Source organism: Stegodyphus dumicola, chromosome 1 (genome assembly GCF_044657685.1).
Source record: "Stegodyphus dumicola isolate Sdum_Otavi_A_Nest chromosome 1, ASM4465768v1".
NCBI classification, from domain to species: Eukaryota; Metazoa; Arthropoda; class Arachnida; order Araneae; family Eresidae; genus Stegodyphus; species Stegodyphus dumicola.
Genome location: NC_140768.1, coordinates 231,996,729 through 232,014,615, shown reverse-complemented (window position 1 = coordinate 232,014,615; position 17,887 = coordinate 231,996,729). Strand labels below are relative to the sequence as shown.

At 34.1% G+C, this 17,887-nt stretch overlaps 1 long non-coding RNA gene across 2 annotated transcripts; it reads right to left on the bottom strand.

Annotated features, from left to right (window-relative positions):
- Window positions 1-6,011: 6,011 nt before the first annotated feature.
- On the bottom strand, window positions 6,012-16,232 carry LOC146999510 (uncharacterized). 2 transcript variants are annotated; one of them, XR_015043801.1, is made up of 4 exons: window positions 15,387-15,478; window positions 12,964-13,036; window positions 12,543-12,632; window positions 6,015-6,192 (listed from the first exon to the last, which is right to left on the bottom strand). It is a non-coding gene; the product is annotated as an uncharacterized LOC146999510 (long non-coding RNA). The 2 variants fall into 2 exon arrangements; XR_015043800.1 differs by lacking the exon at window positions 12,964-13,036 and having other exon boundaries at window positions 6,012-6,192; window positions 15,387-16,232.
- Between the last annotated feature and the right edge of the window lie 1,655 nt (window positions 16,233-17,887).

Below are 17,887 nucleotides of genomic sequence, written 5' to 3'. Positions count from 1 at the left end.
TTAAGGGATTGCGAAAAGAGCCGATGTCAAATAATGGCTTGAAGAAGACGATTACTAAATTTGAAGAGATTGGAGACTTGAGTGTGCTACTAGGAAGAGGGCGGAAGGCTCAGGTGCTGGGCACTTCAGCAGGCTTCTAGGCTGGGACATCCACATCCTGTGCAGAATTCATTGTAAATAGGCATATCTTTCCTGGCATAACACATTGGAGAATGTAATTGAGGAAAAATTAATTTTTCCTCAAGAGAATTCAGTGGTCGTTGTATCATGGCATAGGTAAAGATAAGCAATTCCGAACGATAGTCAATTCATGAGCCTTGCGTACATACAAATCGTACAGTCAGAACGTCCATCAAGAGAGATAAGCGTAATAGTTACTGCTTCGACATCCGGCGCTCAAATGAGTGAGAAACAGGTAGCAGTTCTCCTCAATCAGTTACGCAGACACGCACCAACTGTTCTTTCCAAACAAGACATAGACTTTCTACGACTCACAACCACTAACGAAACTGATTATAGAACAGTTGTAAGATTCCTCACAGAAAATAACATTGAATTCAAATCACATACACTTAAAGCAGACAGACCACTCAAAGTTGTCATTAGGGGATTACCCTCCAATACACCACTCAACGTTGTACAGACTACGGTTGAAGTGCTTGGCTTCAAAATTCATAAAATTTCTCAACTGAAAAAGTGGAAAACTAAGATGCCAATGCCCCTGTTTTATTTGCAAATCTACAATAGCCTAAAAGCTGATGTAATCTACTCAATAACCGAACTCCTTGGAACTGAAGTCTCCATGTAGCACTTCAAAGAACAGAAGGGTCCCTTCCAATGCTGGCGTTGCCAGGGATTTTTTCATTCGTCTAAAGTCTGCACCTTACCAAGACGATGCGTCAAATGTGCTGGGCCGCATCAAGCAAAAGATTGTACAAAGCCTTACGAAGAGCCAAACAAATGCGCAAATTGCTCAGGAAACCATGCAGCAAACTGGCGTTCCTGCCCGAAGTTTCCCGGCTCCAAAAACAGACAACCTCCAAAGCCAAGTACCAAGCCCAGTCAGACCGTTGACAACACTAACAAATTTAACCTAAAAAACACAACATTTCCAACACTGCCGGCTGCACACATACCCAGTGCAAATAATACTCGCCCTGGAGTTTCCTACTCCGCTGCCCTTAAGGGTATGCAGCAGACTGCACCCCAACTTATTCCAAATTTATCGGTCCCCATAGGAGTCAATTCGAACCTAAATTGTACCGAAATCCTTTTGGCTATAATTCAAATTTCTAACCAGCCTGGTATTGACCAGAGCAAATTACTTTTGGCATTCAAAAACGCCTTACCGCAGCTTCAGAGTGGCTCCATCTGGTGCTGACGCGGCTTACTACATCTTTGAGAGTTATATCACTCTCCAATTTTCTGATTCCCCCAATCATTAAAATCCAATACTTTGAAAGGGTTGAAAAATCTTAAACTATGCACCTGGAATGCAAATGACATTCTTTCCAAATTCCATGAGTTTAGAGACTATGTAGAAGAGAAGGATTTTGATATCATTTTTGTCCAAGAGACCAAACTCCAGCCAGGGAGAGCTCCCAAGCTTGTAAACTATGCATTATATAAAAATGACAGACAAGCTTCAGATTCACGTGATGTTTATCATGGTGGCACTTGTGTCTACATAAAAAATTCAATACCCCATCGAAGAATTGACACACCAAATATGAGCAAACTTGAAGCAACAATTATCGAAATTTTTATTCAAAATTCGCCTTCCCTAGTTATGATCTCTGCCTATCTCCCACCAGGTGGAAATTTTCCTGTGGTAGATTTTAACAAACTGCTCAATTTTTCAAATAATCTTATCATAGCTGGTGATTTAAATTGTCACCATCAGCATTGGCGTTGTCACAGATCAAACCCTGCTGGTCGTGGCCTCCTAAAATGGGCTCAGTGCGCCCAAATTAAAATTATTGCGCCGGATTCCCCCACTAGATATGGTTCACGGGGTGCCCCTCTTTCATTGACTTGGCACTTTTTAGAAACATCCCTTTTGGATACAAAGTGACTGTTGATAATTGTTTATCATCAGATCACAACCCCGTGATCATCGACCTTAGCTGTACTATTTTTACTCAAAATTTTCCGGCACTCGTCTCAACAAATTGGGACAATTTTCGTTTTAAACTTAATTCTAAGAGCTTACCCTCCCTCGAAATTAAATCCAGCCATGATATAGACAAGGCAGTAGATCAATTAACGAACACCTTAACTGATACTTATAAGGAAGTATCAAAACCCACCCTCAGACCCAATTTTCGTAAATTACCTCAAGAAATTAAACTCAAAATTAAAGAAAAGAATAAAGTACGGAGACTTTGGCAAAGAAATAGAAATCCTGGCTTAAAAATTCAACTCCGTACTCTCCAAAATGAGATCAAGGCATCATGTGACCAGTTCTTCCAATCACAATACACGAATTACATTCAGTCCCTAACGACCAATGATAACAGTCTTTGGCGCGCATCAGCCCGCCTACGCAAACACAAATCTCACATTCCGTCCTTAGCTACGGACGCAGCGGTGGCTCACACAGACGCTGAGAAATCTGAATTAATTGCGGATTCTCTTCAAACTCAATTTACACCACATAATGAAGGAATTTTTGCGAACAACGCAAATTCTTTCCCACAAGATGTTGAACGTTTCCTCTCCTCACCTTTCGCGAGAGAAGTGAATACATTACCAAGCTCAAACCCAAAAAAGCCCCTGGTATGGACTCTATCTCTAATCGTATGATTAAAAATTTACCCACCAGTTATCTATTTTTCCTAGTAAATTTTATGATACAGCATTGCTATTTTCCTCAAAGCTGGAAACAAGCACTCATTGTGCCTATTCCAAAACCAGGCCAAAGCCTCTCTAATCCTCAAAATTATAGACCTATCAGCCTCCTATCTTCGTTATCAAAGATATACGAATTTGTGTTACTTAAACGCCTGAATGATTTTCTCCGAAATCACAACGTTCTGATTGATGAACAATTTGGATTTCGAGCAAAACACTGCACTACGCACCAGCTGCTGAGGACAGGAGTTCATTCACGAAGGGTTTCGTAACAATATGCTTACTGGCGCTTTATCTCTTGACATAGCCAAAGCATTTGATAGGACTTGGCATATAGGAATCATTATCAAGCTCATACGACTTGACGTTTCGGCCCATTTAATTCATATAATTAACTCGTTCCTCACTAATAGATCTTTTTCTGTACGAGTTAATTCTTTCATTTCGGCACCCCGTCCTATACTAAGCGGCGTCCCCCAAGGGTCACTTTTAGGCCCAATTTTGTTCAACATTTTCATAAATGACATACCAAAATCACCTAGTATCACTCTTGCACTTTATGCAGATGATACGGCCATCCCCACATAGCACAAAAACATCGCGGGATATGCGCACATCCTTAGGACATCCCGGAATATCCCGTGAACCTCCTCCCGAGTGCTTAATGTCACATCCCGGGATATCCTCAGGACATCCTAACCAAGTCCCATCGACAGCGTGCGGGATGTTATTAGGATATGAACTCCTACTTACTACATCCTCAGGACATCCCACAAACCTCCTAAGCACATCCCATTATATCCTAAAAACATCCTATCTATGTCCCATCGACAGCATATGGGAGGTTATTAGGATTTAAAGCCCTACTTACTACATCCTCAGGACATCCCGTAATATCCCAATTTCCTCCTAAACTCATCCTCCTGAGCGCTTAATGTCACATCCCAGTATATCCTTACGACATCCTATCTACGTCTCACCGACAGCGTATGGAATGTTATCAGGATTTGAAACACTAGTTACAATATCCCTTTAACCTCTTAAATACATACTCTCAACTGCTTAGTGTCACATCCCAGTATATATACAGAGGAAAATTCCAGTGAAAGTATGTGAAGGTGTGATGATCTAAAACCTACTTTTTTTACACAGATAGTCTCAAATCCTTTTCCTATGGTTGCTATGGAAAAATCAGAAATGTTGAAAATATTTATACAACTTTTGTTTTTAAATCTGAATTTGTGAATGTATTAAAACTGAGCAAGGAATTTAAAATGAATTATTAATAAAAAATATTAAAACTGAAAATTTTGCTTTTATTTTTAAGATATTAAAAATCTTTTGATCATTTTTAAACATCCAATAGACCCCAAATTGAATTATTTTACAAAATCAGTTTCTAATTTCAGTTAATTTGTATTAAAAATTGAATAATAAAATTAGCCATTTAATAATCTTTACATAAATGAATCATCTTTCTTTAAAACATGTAAGGAATTTATAGTGTTTTGATGACACTGTTGGGAAATTGTTAAAAGAAATAAATTGTATTTTTAAAACTAAATCAATTCCTAGCCTCAGAATAAATAAATGTTTTTGTAACATGAGAATGCTGCAGGCTTTTTTATATATTTAATATTTAGTTGTAAAAATTTGACATTATGTTAACAATTCTTTATATCATTCAAAAGGTAGCTCAAGAAGCTCTTCTAAAATTCTTTTTGCTCACACAATTAAAAAAAAAATCTGAAAGGCCTCAGATTTTAGCAGTCACTCAAAGAGGTTAAAAGTTTATGAATGCATAGATTATCAATACAGATGGGGCAGTGGAAATAGCATAACATTTTATAAGATACTGACACCAGAAAGTTATAAATCTTCTATATATTTGAAAAATGAAGAAATATATCATGTAATTATGTAAAAATATTAAAATGTTTTCAATTAGATATATCATGAATTAAATGCATTTTAAACCAATCAGATTAAAAATTAAAAAAAGCATTGTTAAGAATTGTGTGTAATGCTTTTAAATAGCTTAGCTTGTTAGTCAATAATATATTAGATTTTAAAGGTAAATATGTTAAATTTTGCCAAATGGCAAGACTTGAATGAAAAGCGAAACAAGTTTACGATTGACAATATGAAGTCACATTTCAAAACTAATAGCCCTTTTAGATTAAAAAAAAAGTTCTGAAAATAATTTGCAATGGTTCATTGGTATTATTTTATGCAAAATTCAGTAAAATGAAATTTACCCGTTGAAATCAGCACCAAATTAAACTTTGTAAATTCTAGCGCATGTTAAAGGTTGTCTCATCCATAATTTTATTACTAACCATTCATTTCAGAGCAAAATAAAACAGTAATTACCATTTATATGACAATCAATATCAAAAATTTAAATCTGCATTTTACGCAACATAGAAAAACTTCAAAAGATCTACTGTTTACCATACAATTAAGGCATTTTATTCTGCAATCAACTCCACCAATTATTAATTCCATTAAGTATATTCAGTTTACACTTTCTGCTCAATATATGCTATGTAAAATTTTCCATAAATTTATTAATTCATTTTATTTTGAGGTGAGCTTTTATTCAACTCTCAATGGCAACGAGAATGTTTAGTTCATTTTTTATTCGGTCTCAAAAGAGAAATCAAAATACGTGGATTTATGTACATGTATTTATGAATCAAAATACATGAGAAATCACAGTGAGAAAAGCACTGCTACCTTAAACTGTGATTATATAACAAATGCAGTGAATTATAGTTAAAAAATTGTGAAAATATTTATATTTATGAACTATTTCATATATAACATTTTCAGTTTCGCATATGAGGCAATTTAAGAACTTTACGTATACCAATTTTTTGAAATATCTGCAAATTTTTGTATTTTCAAGGACAGCTTATTCTTTCACCTTTAGTATATAAGTAATGGTAATTTACCAGATAAAATTACTTACTGGGGAATACAGAAAAATATCTAACCACTTACCTTTGTGACTTCATCTGCAGAGAGACTAAAAAAGTAGTTCAGCTAAATCTGCTATAATAAATATGTATAATAACGCTAAATTATGCAATATCTATTAATATGCAAATTTTTGTAAAACTATTTATTTGGATGAAAAATAAACACATTCAGAAATTTATGGCACTATATTATGATTAACAGAGGAAAAACACTTTTCAAAATTCAAAATAGTTTTTATTAATCCAATTTATCATATTTTATTTGAATTCATGATAAACAATCTTATATCCATGTATTCTTATGTATATAAGAACTCTTGATAAATTGGATCTCTGTCATTGTCTTTCACAGCACCTAAAATAAAAAAATACTCACAATTACTATATGTGAATATAATTCATAATTAAATCTAAACAAATGACTATTAGAATGCAAATTAAAGGAAGCATTTAAAATATTGTTACGAATTTGGTATTTAAAAAGCTAATATTAGTTCAATTATAAATTAATTGGTTTTATTTCTCGCGCAGTGCAGCGCGTGACGAATATTAAAAGAAAGCTAAGCCGGAAAATTGAAAATACAAGAGCGCGTGCATTAAATAAATAAATATCTCTTTTTGATTTCGAGAAAGTACTGGAAAATTCTAGCGCGTGATTTTAAAATCTTATAAAAGGAGGAAAACATCTCAGTTTGTAGTAGTTGCTTAGTTTGTTGTCGTTTAGAAAACTGCTCTTGTTGATTGTAGCGAATTCGCGGATTAGCGTTCTTTAGCTGTTTTGAATTACGTTCTATTGGACATTTGAGTAGTTAAAAGATAACTACTGTGAGATATTGTAATACTGCATGATAATTTGAGAAAATTTAAGCATTTTTGTTGTGATAATAATAAATTTTTGTTCATTTTTCATCGGACTTGTGCATTCATTTCATAACGAACCCGTACGCACGCAACAATTTTTGGTGTCAGGAGTGGGGTTTGAATGCCAATAACAAGAGCGATGGAAGAGCAATTAAGGCAGTTAATATCAGCCTTTGCCTCATTAAAAGAAGAAATGAAATTGGGCCAGGAATCCGTTAAGGACGAAATGAAAGCCGTTCAAGCTGGTCAAGAAAAGATTGAAGCATGTCAAGAAGAAATGAAAAGAGAAATTACCTGCATAATAGAAAATAAATTTGAAGCTATAGAAGGCAGAATTGACACAGTTGAAAATAAAGTTGGACAAATTGAAGAAAAAGTTTCTTTCGTAAAAGATCAAATTGAAGAAAGAGTTTCTTCGGTGAAAGAAGAAATAGAAAAAAAAGTTTCTTCTGTAAAAGAACATATAGAAGGGAGAGTTTCGGCTGTGGAAGAACTAATTGAAGGAAGAGTTTGTGCCATCCAACACCAAGTCGAACAACAAATTGATGAGAGAGTTTCTGCAGTTGCCAAAGAAATGGAAACGTTAAAGAAATTCGTAGCGACGGCAGGGAGCAAGAATGATGATTTTAAATTCTTACCGATGCCTGCTCGTCCATTTCTGAAGCTATCCACATATGATGGGAAGACATCCTGGCAAGTGTACAAGACCCAGTTTTCTATCGTTGTGGATGCGAATGGATGGGATTCCCAAACTAAGGCCTGCTATCTCGCCGCTTCTTTAAGAGCCGACGCAGCGGATATCCTTCAGACTCTTCCCGAAAACAAAAGGTTGGATTTCGAAGCTCTGTCCGGCGCTTTGGTGAGAAATGTTTAAAAGACTACAGCAGGCTTCAATTAAAATCCCGTCAACAGAAGCCCACCGAATCACTTCAGGAGCTCGCCACGGATGTTGAAAGGCTGTCACATCACGCCTTTTCGGAGTGCCCGACAGAAACAAGGGAAATCCTGTCCCTGCAATATTTCATCGATGGGATCCGGGATCCCGAAATACAGAAGGCCCTACGAATGGCAGATGTAAAGGATGTAAAAAGCGCTCTGTTGTACGCCGTGAAATTGGAGGCAGCCCAGCAGGCAACTCTTAGAGATCGCTACCCAGTCAGAGCTGTGCAAGTCCACGACCCAGGGGACCAATTGATGGCTCATTTAGATGATTTATCCAGACAAGTCGATGCTTTGATACGGAGTAGCAGTGAGAACAAAGTGGCTGTAAGATGTTGGAAATGTGGTTCTGAAGGTCACCTACGACGGCATTGCAGAACACCCCAGGGCACGGATAATAAAACGGATGAGTTGACAAGACCAGTGAATGCTTTAAGACGGAATAGTGGTGAAACGAAACTGACTCTAAAGTGCTGGAATTGCGGTGTTGAAGGCCACCTAAGAAGGAACTGCAGAACTCCCCAGAGCACGGAAAATAAGGCATACAATTTAAGCAGACAATTAAATGCCACGGGAAGGAAAAGGACTGACAAGAAACCAAAGTGCTGGAACTGTGGAGCTGAAGGCCACGTACGAAAAAATTGCAGAACACCCCAGGGTACGAAAATTGAGACAATTTCTGAGCAACGACGCAGGAAACAAATTAATGACCATATCAAGGAACGGAGGTTGCCAGATAATGAAAAACCCTGTTTTAAAGCGCTTAAGATCTCTATAGTGAGTGGCAACAATAACGGACTGTCCATCAATGGGAATATCGATGGAGTTCCTTGCAATATGATCATTGACACAGGAGCTAATGTTACCATCATTAGGAAAGATTTAGCTGAGCATTTTAAAGATAAACTTATTTGGACGCCATCCTGTGTTACCCTTCAGACTGCGTCTGGTGACAAGATCGACATAACTGGGAAGTTAAACGTAAACATCACGTTTGGAAGTGTCGCCTACCATCACACGGCATATGTGGCGGATATTACAGATCCATGCATACTCGGATTGGACTTTTTAAGGAAATACAATTTTTCCTTAGATTTCCAAAACAATAAGCTGCTTTCAGCATCTGATGGCATGACTATCCATCCTGAAAAGGGATCCTCGCCTGGAAATGTCGACGCCTTGTCCGAAAGATCGAGCTCGGGAAGCTGCCGAAATCATACCAGGGTCGAAAAGAAACGCAAGACTACCAGCTACTCTCCATCTCAGAAGCTCTTCGGTCAAGACCTTCGTCTGCCTTGTGACCGCCTGTTTAGTCACCCTGCGGATGCGCCTTCATCGCCTGAGAAACACATCCAAGATGCCCAGCCCCGGTTTGAGAGGATGCATCGTTCTGCACGAAAGCGAGTCAACTTGGCGACGGAGAAAATGAAGACCAGATGCGACACAAGAGCTACTAGACATAGATCCAACAAAGGAGACAAGGTGTGGTTGTGGAACCCGATTCAACGAAAAGGACTGAGTCCTAAATTACAGTCACCTTCGGATGGTCCATATACAGTGCTGAACACGAATGACGTCGTGGTTCGGATCCGTGAGTCTTCGAACTCTTACGACAGGTTAGCTTATTACTATGGCCATAGTACATAATGTAAATAATTGTAAATAGTATAAGACCATGGTCCATTTTGTTTTTAAATGTGTCTTTGATTTGATTTGTATTTAGTATTTGATTTGAATTTGATAGCATTTGATTTGTTTTATGTATTGCACTTATTGTTCATGTTGTTTATTATTGTAATGTAATGCTTATTAATGCATTTATGCCACAGTTGTAAATTTAGCTGTCCAGGGATTGTACTGCCCGGGACGTGCAATCCTTGGGAAGGGGGCAGTGTTACGAATTTGGTATTTAAAAAGCTAATATTAGTTCAATTATAAATTAATTGGTTTTATTTCTCGTGCAGTGCAGCGCGTGACGAATATTAAAAGAAAGCTAAGCCGGAAAATTGAAAATACAAGAGCGCGTGCATTAAATAAATATATAAATATCTGTTTTTGATTTCGAGAAAGTACTGGAAAATTCTAGCGCGTGATTTTAAAATCTTATAAAAGGAGGAAAACATCTCAGTTTGTAGTAGTTGCTTAGTTTGTTGTCGTTTAGAAAACTGCTCTTGTTGATTGTAGCGAATTCGCGGATTAGCGTTCTTTAGCTGTTTTGAATTACGTTCTATTGGACATTTGAGTAGTTAAAAGATAACTACTGTGAGATATTGTAATACTGCATGATAATTTGAGAAAATTTAAGCATTTTTGTTGTGATAATAAATTTTTGTTCATTTTTCATCGGACTTGTGCATTCATTTCATAACAAACCCGTACGCACGCAACAATATTTTAACATTTAGCACCTATAAACAGAGTAGCAATTATTTGATTTTTCGATTATAGTAAAATAAACATGGGGGAAGCCTTTTAAAATTTTTTATGTCAGAAAATAAACTCAAACCACCAGCTGAACATATGAGCAGTTTTATCAATCAGCCACTGGTAGGTAACCTGGATACTGAATCAACATATAAAGTTGCCAAGATAAAGAGAGAAACAAAATTATGATAATCACATCTTACCTATTCATAAAACTATTTTAAATTTAATGTGTAGGCAAGTCCAAAGAGAGTGAGAATGAATTTATTTTGCAACACAAAGTAAAGTCTTGCAGGAGCAAAAAAAAAACTTGTCTCATGAGATTGGCAAGTAAAAAATAATTAACTGCATCTGGTAACATTTATCTGACAACTCATAAGTAATTGTTAGCTACGTGCAGAAAATAAAATCTGATCATGTTAATGCAATTTTAAACTTTTGAATTTAACCGCTTTTTTTTTTTTTTTTTTTTTGTGTCAATAAAAAGGAGTTATTTCTGCAAATATTGCCAATGTGTTGTGATAAATTTAGTTTTGGGCTACTTTTTTTAATAGTAAACCTTTTGTACGGACCCAGGTTTTTGGTTCTTACCATTCTTTTCAATTGCTGTGTTTGGTTGCATGGAAGTGGTATGGTCTTGTATTTTGAACATGCTATTTATTATTTTGGTGTGGGTACCATCGTTTCAGTATGTCTGAGGTGACTAAGAGACGAAAAATTTAATTGAATTGCTTACCTGGAGGATGGTGGTGGGAAGCCTAAACATATGCATGTGAAAAAAAAAGGTATGTTAAAAAAATGATGTTTCATTTATTTTTTTGTCTCTGTGTGTTAATTTTTGTTAGAAGATTTGTTGTTTAATGTTTTTATGTTAGGAAATATGTATTTTTGGTAACTTATTCCTCTCTGTTTGTGTATTTTTGGTTGTCTGTGTGTTAGGCAGTGGCGAATTTTTTCTGGTAACTATGATATTTTTAACTTTCTGATTTTCTTAAAGTGAAAATAGATCAATGTGTACATGGACAAAGTTAAGGCAGTGCACAATGCCCAGTTTGTGCAGTTCTCTGTTTTAATAGGTCGATGTGTACATGGACACAGAGTTTGTGTATGTCTTTGACTTCTTATTTTGGTTTTGTGTAGCGGCCACCTTGAAATTGGTGCCGATCCTCTCAGGTGACCATCTTGATATAAAAAAAAGAAACGATTCGCCAAGGGTTACATTAGAGTAAATTTTTATCAAAGATGTTCTACCATAATCACCATTTCAGTGGTTTAAACACTAGTGGAGCAGTATGCAGAGATGAAGATTTGAGTTTTGTTTACACAGCATGATGGTTTAGGCACTCCAGCCATTACAGTGAACAAAATTATAATAAACATAGCCACAATAATTGTCTATAAATATTGATGTATAACACTGCATTAACTAATACATTTCTTATGCTAGTATATACAGAATCCTTAATTGAAGGGAAAATCAGAAGACTGTGCATACATTTTCCTTTAACTGAAACATGGATTTGACCATACAAATCTCAGTCTTACGGGACATGCCACACTATGCAGATAGACAGTAAAAAGTGCTTGTGTTGTTTTTATTTGTTAGAGGTATGAAATAAATATACTTCTAGATTTAAATTTTTTCTTTTCTTGTTTTACATTTGGATTACCTATCAAAAAGTAAGGAATTTTGATATTATTACAATATCGGAGTTAAAATAACAATTATTGGACATGTTAAAGTAATGAAAATTTTAAATTAGGTTAAAAAGTAACCCTTAATGTGGCATATTTTTGAATTAAACTCTATCAACATTAAAAACAACAAAACATCCCTCTTTATTAAGGACTTTGATTAACTCATTTTAAATACGGAGCTATGAATGAATTTTTTCCCTTGCATGTTATCATAACTGAAATAAAATTACTCTGATACAGTCAAAATTCCTAAATGCAAGTACATAAAATTTACTTTAGCAATTTAAAGAGATGAGACACACTGAACACATGAATAAATTTCTATCAAAGAATAATTTATTAAATTTGGCCCATTCCATAGTAAACTTTAACCATTAGATTACATTATTACACCATGTTATCAGTTTGAAAAGCAAGTCATATGCCAGATCTTGGATGTAAAAGAAATGCACAAAATAATATACAGATTATTGAAAAATGATGTATACCAATGTTTATAGATATGATTAAATGTAACAGAAAATTTACTGTCATAACCACATTTTTAAGTGAAATGTATTATTTTAACATTTTACAATATTTAAGGTATGGCATTAAATACAACATTATGTGCCTGGTCATAAGTTAGTAAATTAAAAAAAAATAATAAAGAATGAATGTCATGAAAAAGTTCAAAAACAAGCAGAATTTAAGTTAGAAGACCTTTAGACACTTATGATAAATAAATTTGAGAATTCTTCACCCAAAATTAAATTATAATTAACTAAAACCAGTTTGACTGACCTTCTACAAAATCCTTCAGCTGCAATTTTTTCTAGCTTGAAAACCAAATTCTTCTCCACATGGTAATAACATCTCAACCAGTTGAAATTCCTGCAGAAAGTTTGATAACACAGTAATAGAATTAATAGAATAGAAAAATTAACACAAAAGTATAGAACATCATTTAAACTTAACATTATTACAAATTTTGGTGCTTTCTGACTATCTGCAAAGCTGTGAAAATTGGCAAAATGGTTAGTTAATGGTTCATATCTACTGCTCTGTTGTTCACAAGTAGTAATTCAAATAAGCACTTTATAAGAAACAAGAAATTTTAGGATGCACACACACAAAAATATATATATTGGGTCAATATTCACATATTTTTCATCGAATGGAATACTATTCAGAAATAAAGATTAAATATAAAGCATGTAAATACCTGTGTGTGGTATGCATATTCATAGTTTGCTATTATCGTGTGCATACTCTTGCTGTTTTAGCTTAAGTTGAAGCTGTGAGGGTAGATGATAAGAAAGTATCAGAATTTTTCATTCATGTATAAGAAAAGATTGCCCTGACAATAGTATCTCAATTGTTTAGCACTAACATTTACATAGCGCATTAGAAATATATAGTAATATATGTATAATAAAAAGATAATTGCATATTATTAATTCATTTTTTTAAATGCTAAACTTTAACAATTCTTTCACTAATTAAACAGAATTCTTTCACATGAACATCTAAAATCCATTCTTAACTAAAGAATAAATAATAAAACCATGTAAATTTCTTATCAAGCCCATCATTTCCAAAATGTCTACTTCTGAAAGTTCCCAGCATTTCTCAATATATTATTAAACTAAGCATCAATGATAGTCATGTTCGCTAATGTGGCAATATCTTTCACACTTCTTTGTTACCACAAGTAACAAGTAGGCTTCAATAAATCTTTAACTGTTACATGCTACTTTTGTCTAAAATTTGTACAAATAATAAAATTAAATGAGCTCTTTATAATATGCTCAAAGAAATAATTTTGTATGAAAATTTGTTATATATTGGCCTGATTAATGATTCAGGAAATAATTCAGGTTTTCAAAGTGCTTCCAATAATTCAAATTTCAGCTTGTGTCAAAATAAAATCTATAACACAAAGATATGCAAATTTCCTTATGAACAATGCATTTTAGCATTATTCAATCACACAGTACTGATTGCTTCAATAAATATTACTGTAACTGTGTTATTTAAAAGACTGTAATGTTTTAATTATTTCCTTAATTAAAACATTACAGTCTTTTCCTCCTTCTAACACCAAAAGTGTGTGTATTTAATTATGGCAAAGCACACTAGGGCTATCTGCCTAAGAGGAGGGATGCCTTTCGTGGAGGACTTTCTAAGGGAAACTGGCTCGTATACACGTTACACATGGGGAAAACCACGAAAACACCCATGCAGCCAGCCCGTTCACGGGATTCGAACCTCGGACCAAACTACCAGCGTTCAGCGACTTTACCGCTCGGCCGCTGGTGGGCCCCTAACACCAAAAGAAAACCCAGATAAGAAATATAAAAATATCAGCAAAAATAAATTATATTATTGAATAACACTTTACATTAATTACACTTATGCATATATTATTTTATTATAAATTATTTCAAAATCAAAGAAGAGAAGGGGGAGAAACTTTAATATTGACATTTCTAAAATGATATAAACATTAATCATTTAGTACAGTTTGTTATTTCAGGCAAAAAGAATTCACTTTTCTGGATAGCATTTGTATTTCCATCTCACTTTCAATGAAACATTAAGAGAAATGCATATAATTTAAACACCAGTTTATTTTATTTATCAGACAGATTATGTCAACTCGAAAAAACCTATCAGTAAAATTCGGTAGCAATAATTCTGAATGTTAGGCAACTTGCAAGATTCAACAAAAATTATCAATACTTTTATTATAATGACAATACTACAATAACATGAACATAAAATTAAACTGCATATAACTATAAAATAAGCCAGCATATAATAATGGTGCATTGGTTTCTAAAACAATGGGCTTGATGAAAAAATACATGTATTATGGTAGCTATTCATATTCTTCAGCTTTCCTAATATTCTCATGTTCACTTTACATAACTAAAGTATCTAAAATACAATAAAAATGCAAACAATATTTATAAGAAAATGTTAAAAGCAATCATAAGCATTTGATTGAATGACCATATTTTGTCTTCCTGCAAGTCGAATCTTAAAATGATATGCAGTTTGAAAAATGCTTAATCATTTTATAAAATATTCAAAAAAGATTAAAAAAAGATACTGTTCTGTTATCAGGACCGGGTTCAGAAATGTATTTATGTATGCTTGTATATTTGTATGTGTGTGTGTCTACATTCAAACATCTATGCACATACTTACGAACACAGGTTCATACATTTCCGATTCTGGTCCCAATAACAGAACAGTACCCCCGAAAAAACTTGAATTACAAACTAGATTAAGATAATGTTTCAACCATACATATTTTGGGCAAAACAATGCAAACTCTCATTTTTATACAATTGTTCAAACTATTTAACATAAATTTATTGCTGCAATAAAATAATAAGCAATCTGATCACACATATTATTTTGAAACTGAATGCATAAACTAGACTAAAAAAAATTCAGTCATAAACATTTGGATAGCAGGGCAAATTAGATATTTGAAAAGACAGCCAGCCATTGAGATACACGTAATTCACGACAGAATGGTAACAATTCATAAAGCTGTGAAACATTTAACTGTCAAAATGACATAAATTCGAAAAGCAAAAAAAGTAAACAGACAAGTATTGCAACTGAACTTACCTTTCATGCAACAAAAAATATCCATACAAGTTAACCTCATGGCGCAGCCATTTTGGATTTCGTTTCAAATCAGACAGATCAAGGTTCTTTAATATACTAAGGTTAGGCCAGGAACGGAAAAAGCGTGCCATTGGTTGCTGGTAGTGACGTCACCCGAGAGACAAGATGCATCGGCCGACGCGTCTGCTACATGATTTTGGTAATGGAAAAAATGTAAACTAAAGCAAAATGATCATTTTATATGTGGTAGATACACCGGAAATACCGGGTATATACTTTCCGATTAAGTATTTTGTTAAAGAAAATGTTTATTTTATGCACAGAATTCGTACGAATGCTGAAAATAATTGTAAGCATTAAATTCTTCTCGTAAAGGAAAGCATTAGAAAATGAAAAACGATATTTAAGTTAATTAAGGGAAATAAATATTGTAAAACAAGGTATTTTTCAATATTTTTTCGTAGTATTGTTTGCACTAAATAAATCTTGTTGAAAAGAACACATGATGGCATAACTGCTAAGACCATGGTAAAAACATAATCAAAAAGTATTATTCTATTTATTTTCATTGCTCATGCACCTTTTTTTAATACAAATGAACTTTGACATTCCATGAGAAATATATGATCGTGTTTTTCAGTTTAAATTACATATCTCAACCAAAAATCTATATAAAAAGATTTGACTTAACAAATTCATATTTAAATACCATAAAATTCTACAAATTTCTTAATATCCGTCATTATACTTTTAAATAGTATACTTATCGCATTCTTTTTAAAGTCACTTCATACTGATTCACTTCAGATTTTAGCAGAAGTGCATATATTTTCAGTATAATCTAAAAGTACTCTTATAATCCCTTACACTCCCAAGATTTCTATATAACATTTATACTGACGTGATTATTTGCTATAGTAAATAATCTTCGATATTGGCATCCTATTCTTCCTTCCATACATTAAAAATGGAACAATTAAAATACATTTTCTTACACATATACGCACAATAATAATAATAATAAACTTGCCCTACATCTTAGTTTCGGCCCACCAGCGGCCGAGCGGTAAAGTCGCTGAACACTGGTAGTTCGGTCCGAATCCCGCGAACGGGCTGGCTGCATGGGCGTTTTCGTGGTTTTCCTCATGTGTAACGTGTATACGAGCCAGTTTCCCTGAGAAGGTCCTCCACGAAGGCATCACACCTATTACGCAGATAGCCCTAGTGGGCTTTGCCATAATTAAATACACCACCACATCTTAATTTCAATTCAGTCTGTACACAAATTAAATATTTTTAATTACTAATGTATTTTTATCAGGTTGTTTCGTAAAATAATTTTGTTATACTCGAAATATGTGTTCAATATTGAATTATTTTTCCTTCTCTTATAATTAAAAACAAGTTATATGGAATTAAAATTAAAATATATGCAGCAGTTAAATAACACTGAAGAGAATGTTTTACTTACTCTTTCGCTATTTGTATTCTAGCATTATACACAGATTTGTTTTCCTTCAGGTTCAAGCATGTGTAAGTTACATCAATTAAATTACACCACACATACCTGTATGCATCAGTTAAATAACACTGAAGGAAATATGTCACTCACTCATTCGATGTTTGCATCATAGTGTGGTCGAGAAATTGTTCTTTCCTCACGGTGAGGCATGTATCAGTTTACTTAGTTTGCAAAGCTTAACCCAGACGCTGCTTCAATACATAGAATTACGTTTGGGATGTAAAGAAAGTAACCAAAACATGTGAATGAAGTTGGATACGCGAATTTATTAACTAATCATTCAGGTACTCAGTTTTGTTAAACATGACACTGAATTTAAATATCTCACTACGATGTAAGTCTCATACACAAAATGAAGATTATGATAAAAAATGATTTAAAATGAGAAATTTTTTCAATTTAAATGTAAAATAGCAGTAAAATGAAAAATAAATGTAAAATTACATCACAGTTATGTATGAAAACTACATAAATTCATTAAAAAATAGTTATTTTATCTGGTTGTAAAGAGTGTTTTCCGCCAAAAAACGTATTAACGTGTATAATTCTGACACAACGCTATAGCACAATTTGCCACTTCCGCCTAGGTATAATAGCAAATTAACAACACAAATCAAATCAAACTGTTGATGCAACGAAAGTAAACAAACGCCAAGAACTAACGCTGTCACCCACATGACGTCATGCGTATGTGGTATAACTTTCTCCCTGCACTGCGCATCGCTCTTGGGCCCCCCCTGCAGACAGATGTTTATGGATTTGCGGAAGAATACGAGGAACTAGTAGTTTGCCGGGTACAATGTGCAATGACGCGAAAGAATATAGTTCTGTAGAACTTAATAAACAGAACTATTTCCTAATTTTTTCTTTATCTAATTAATTAATTAATAAGGAAATAGTTAAATAATGCCGAATTCATTTTTAATGAAATGTAAAATTTTGCATGTATGGGACGACCACCTTCCATCCAATATTTCTG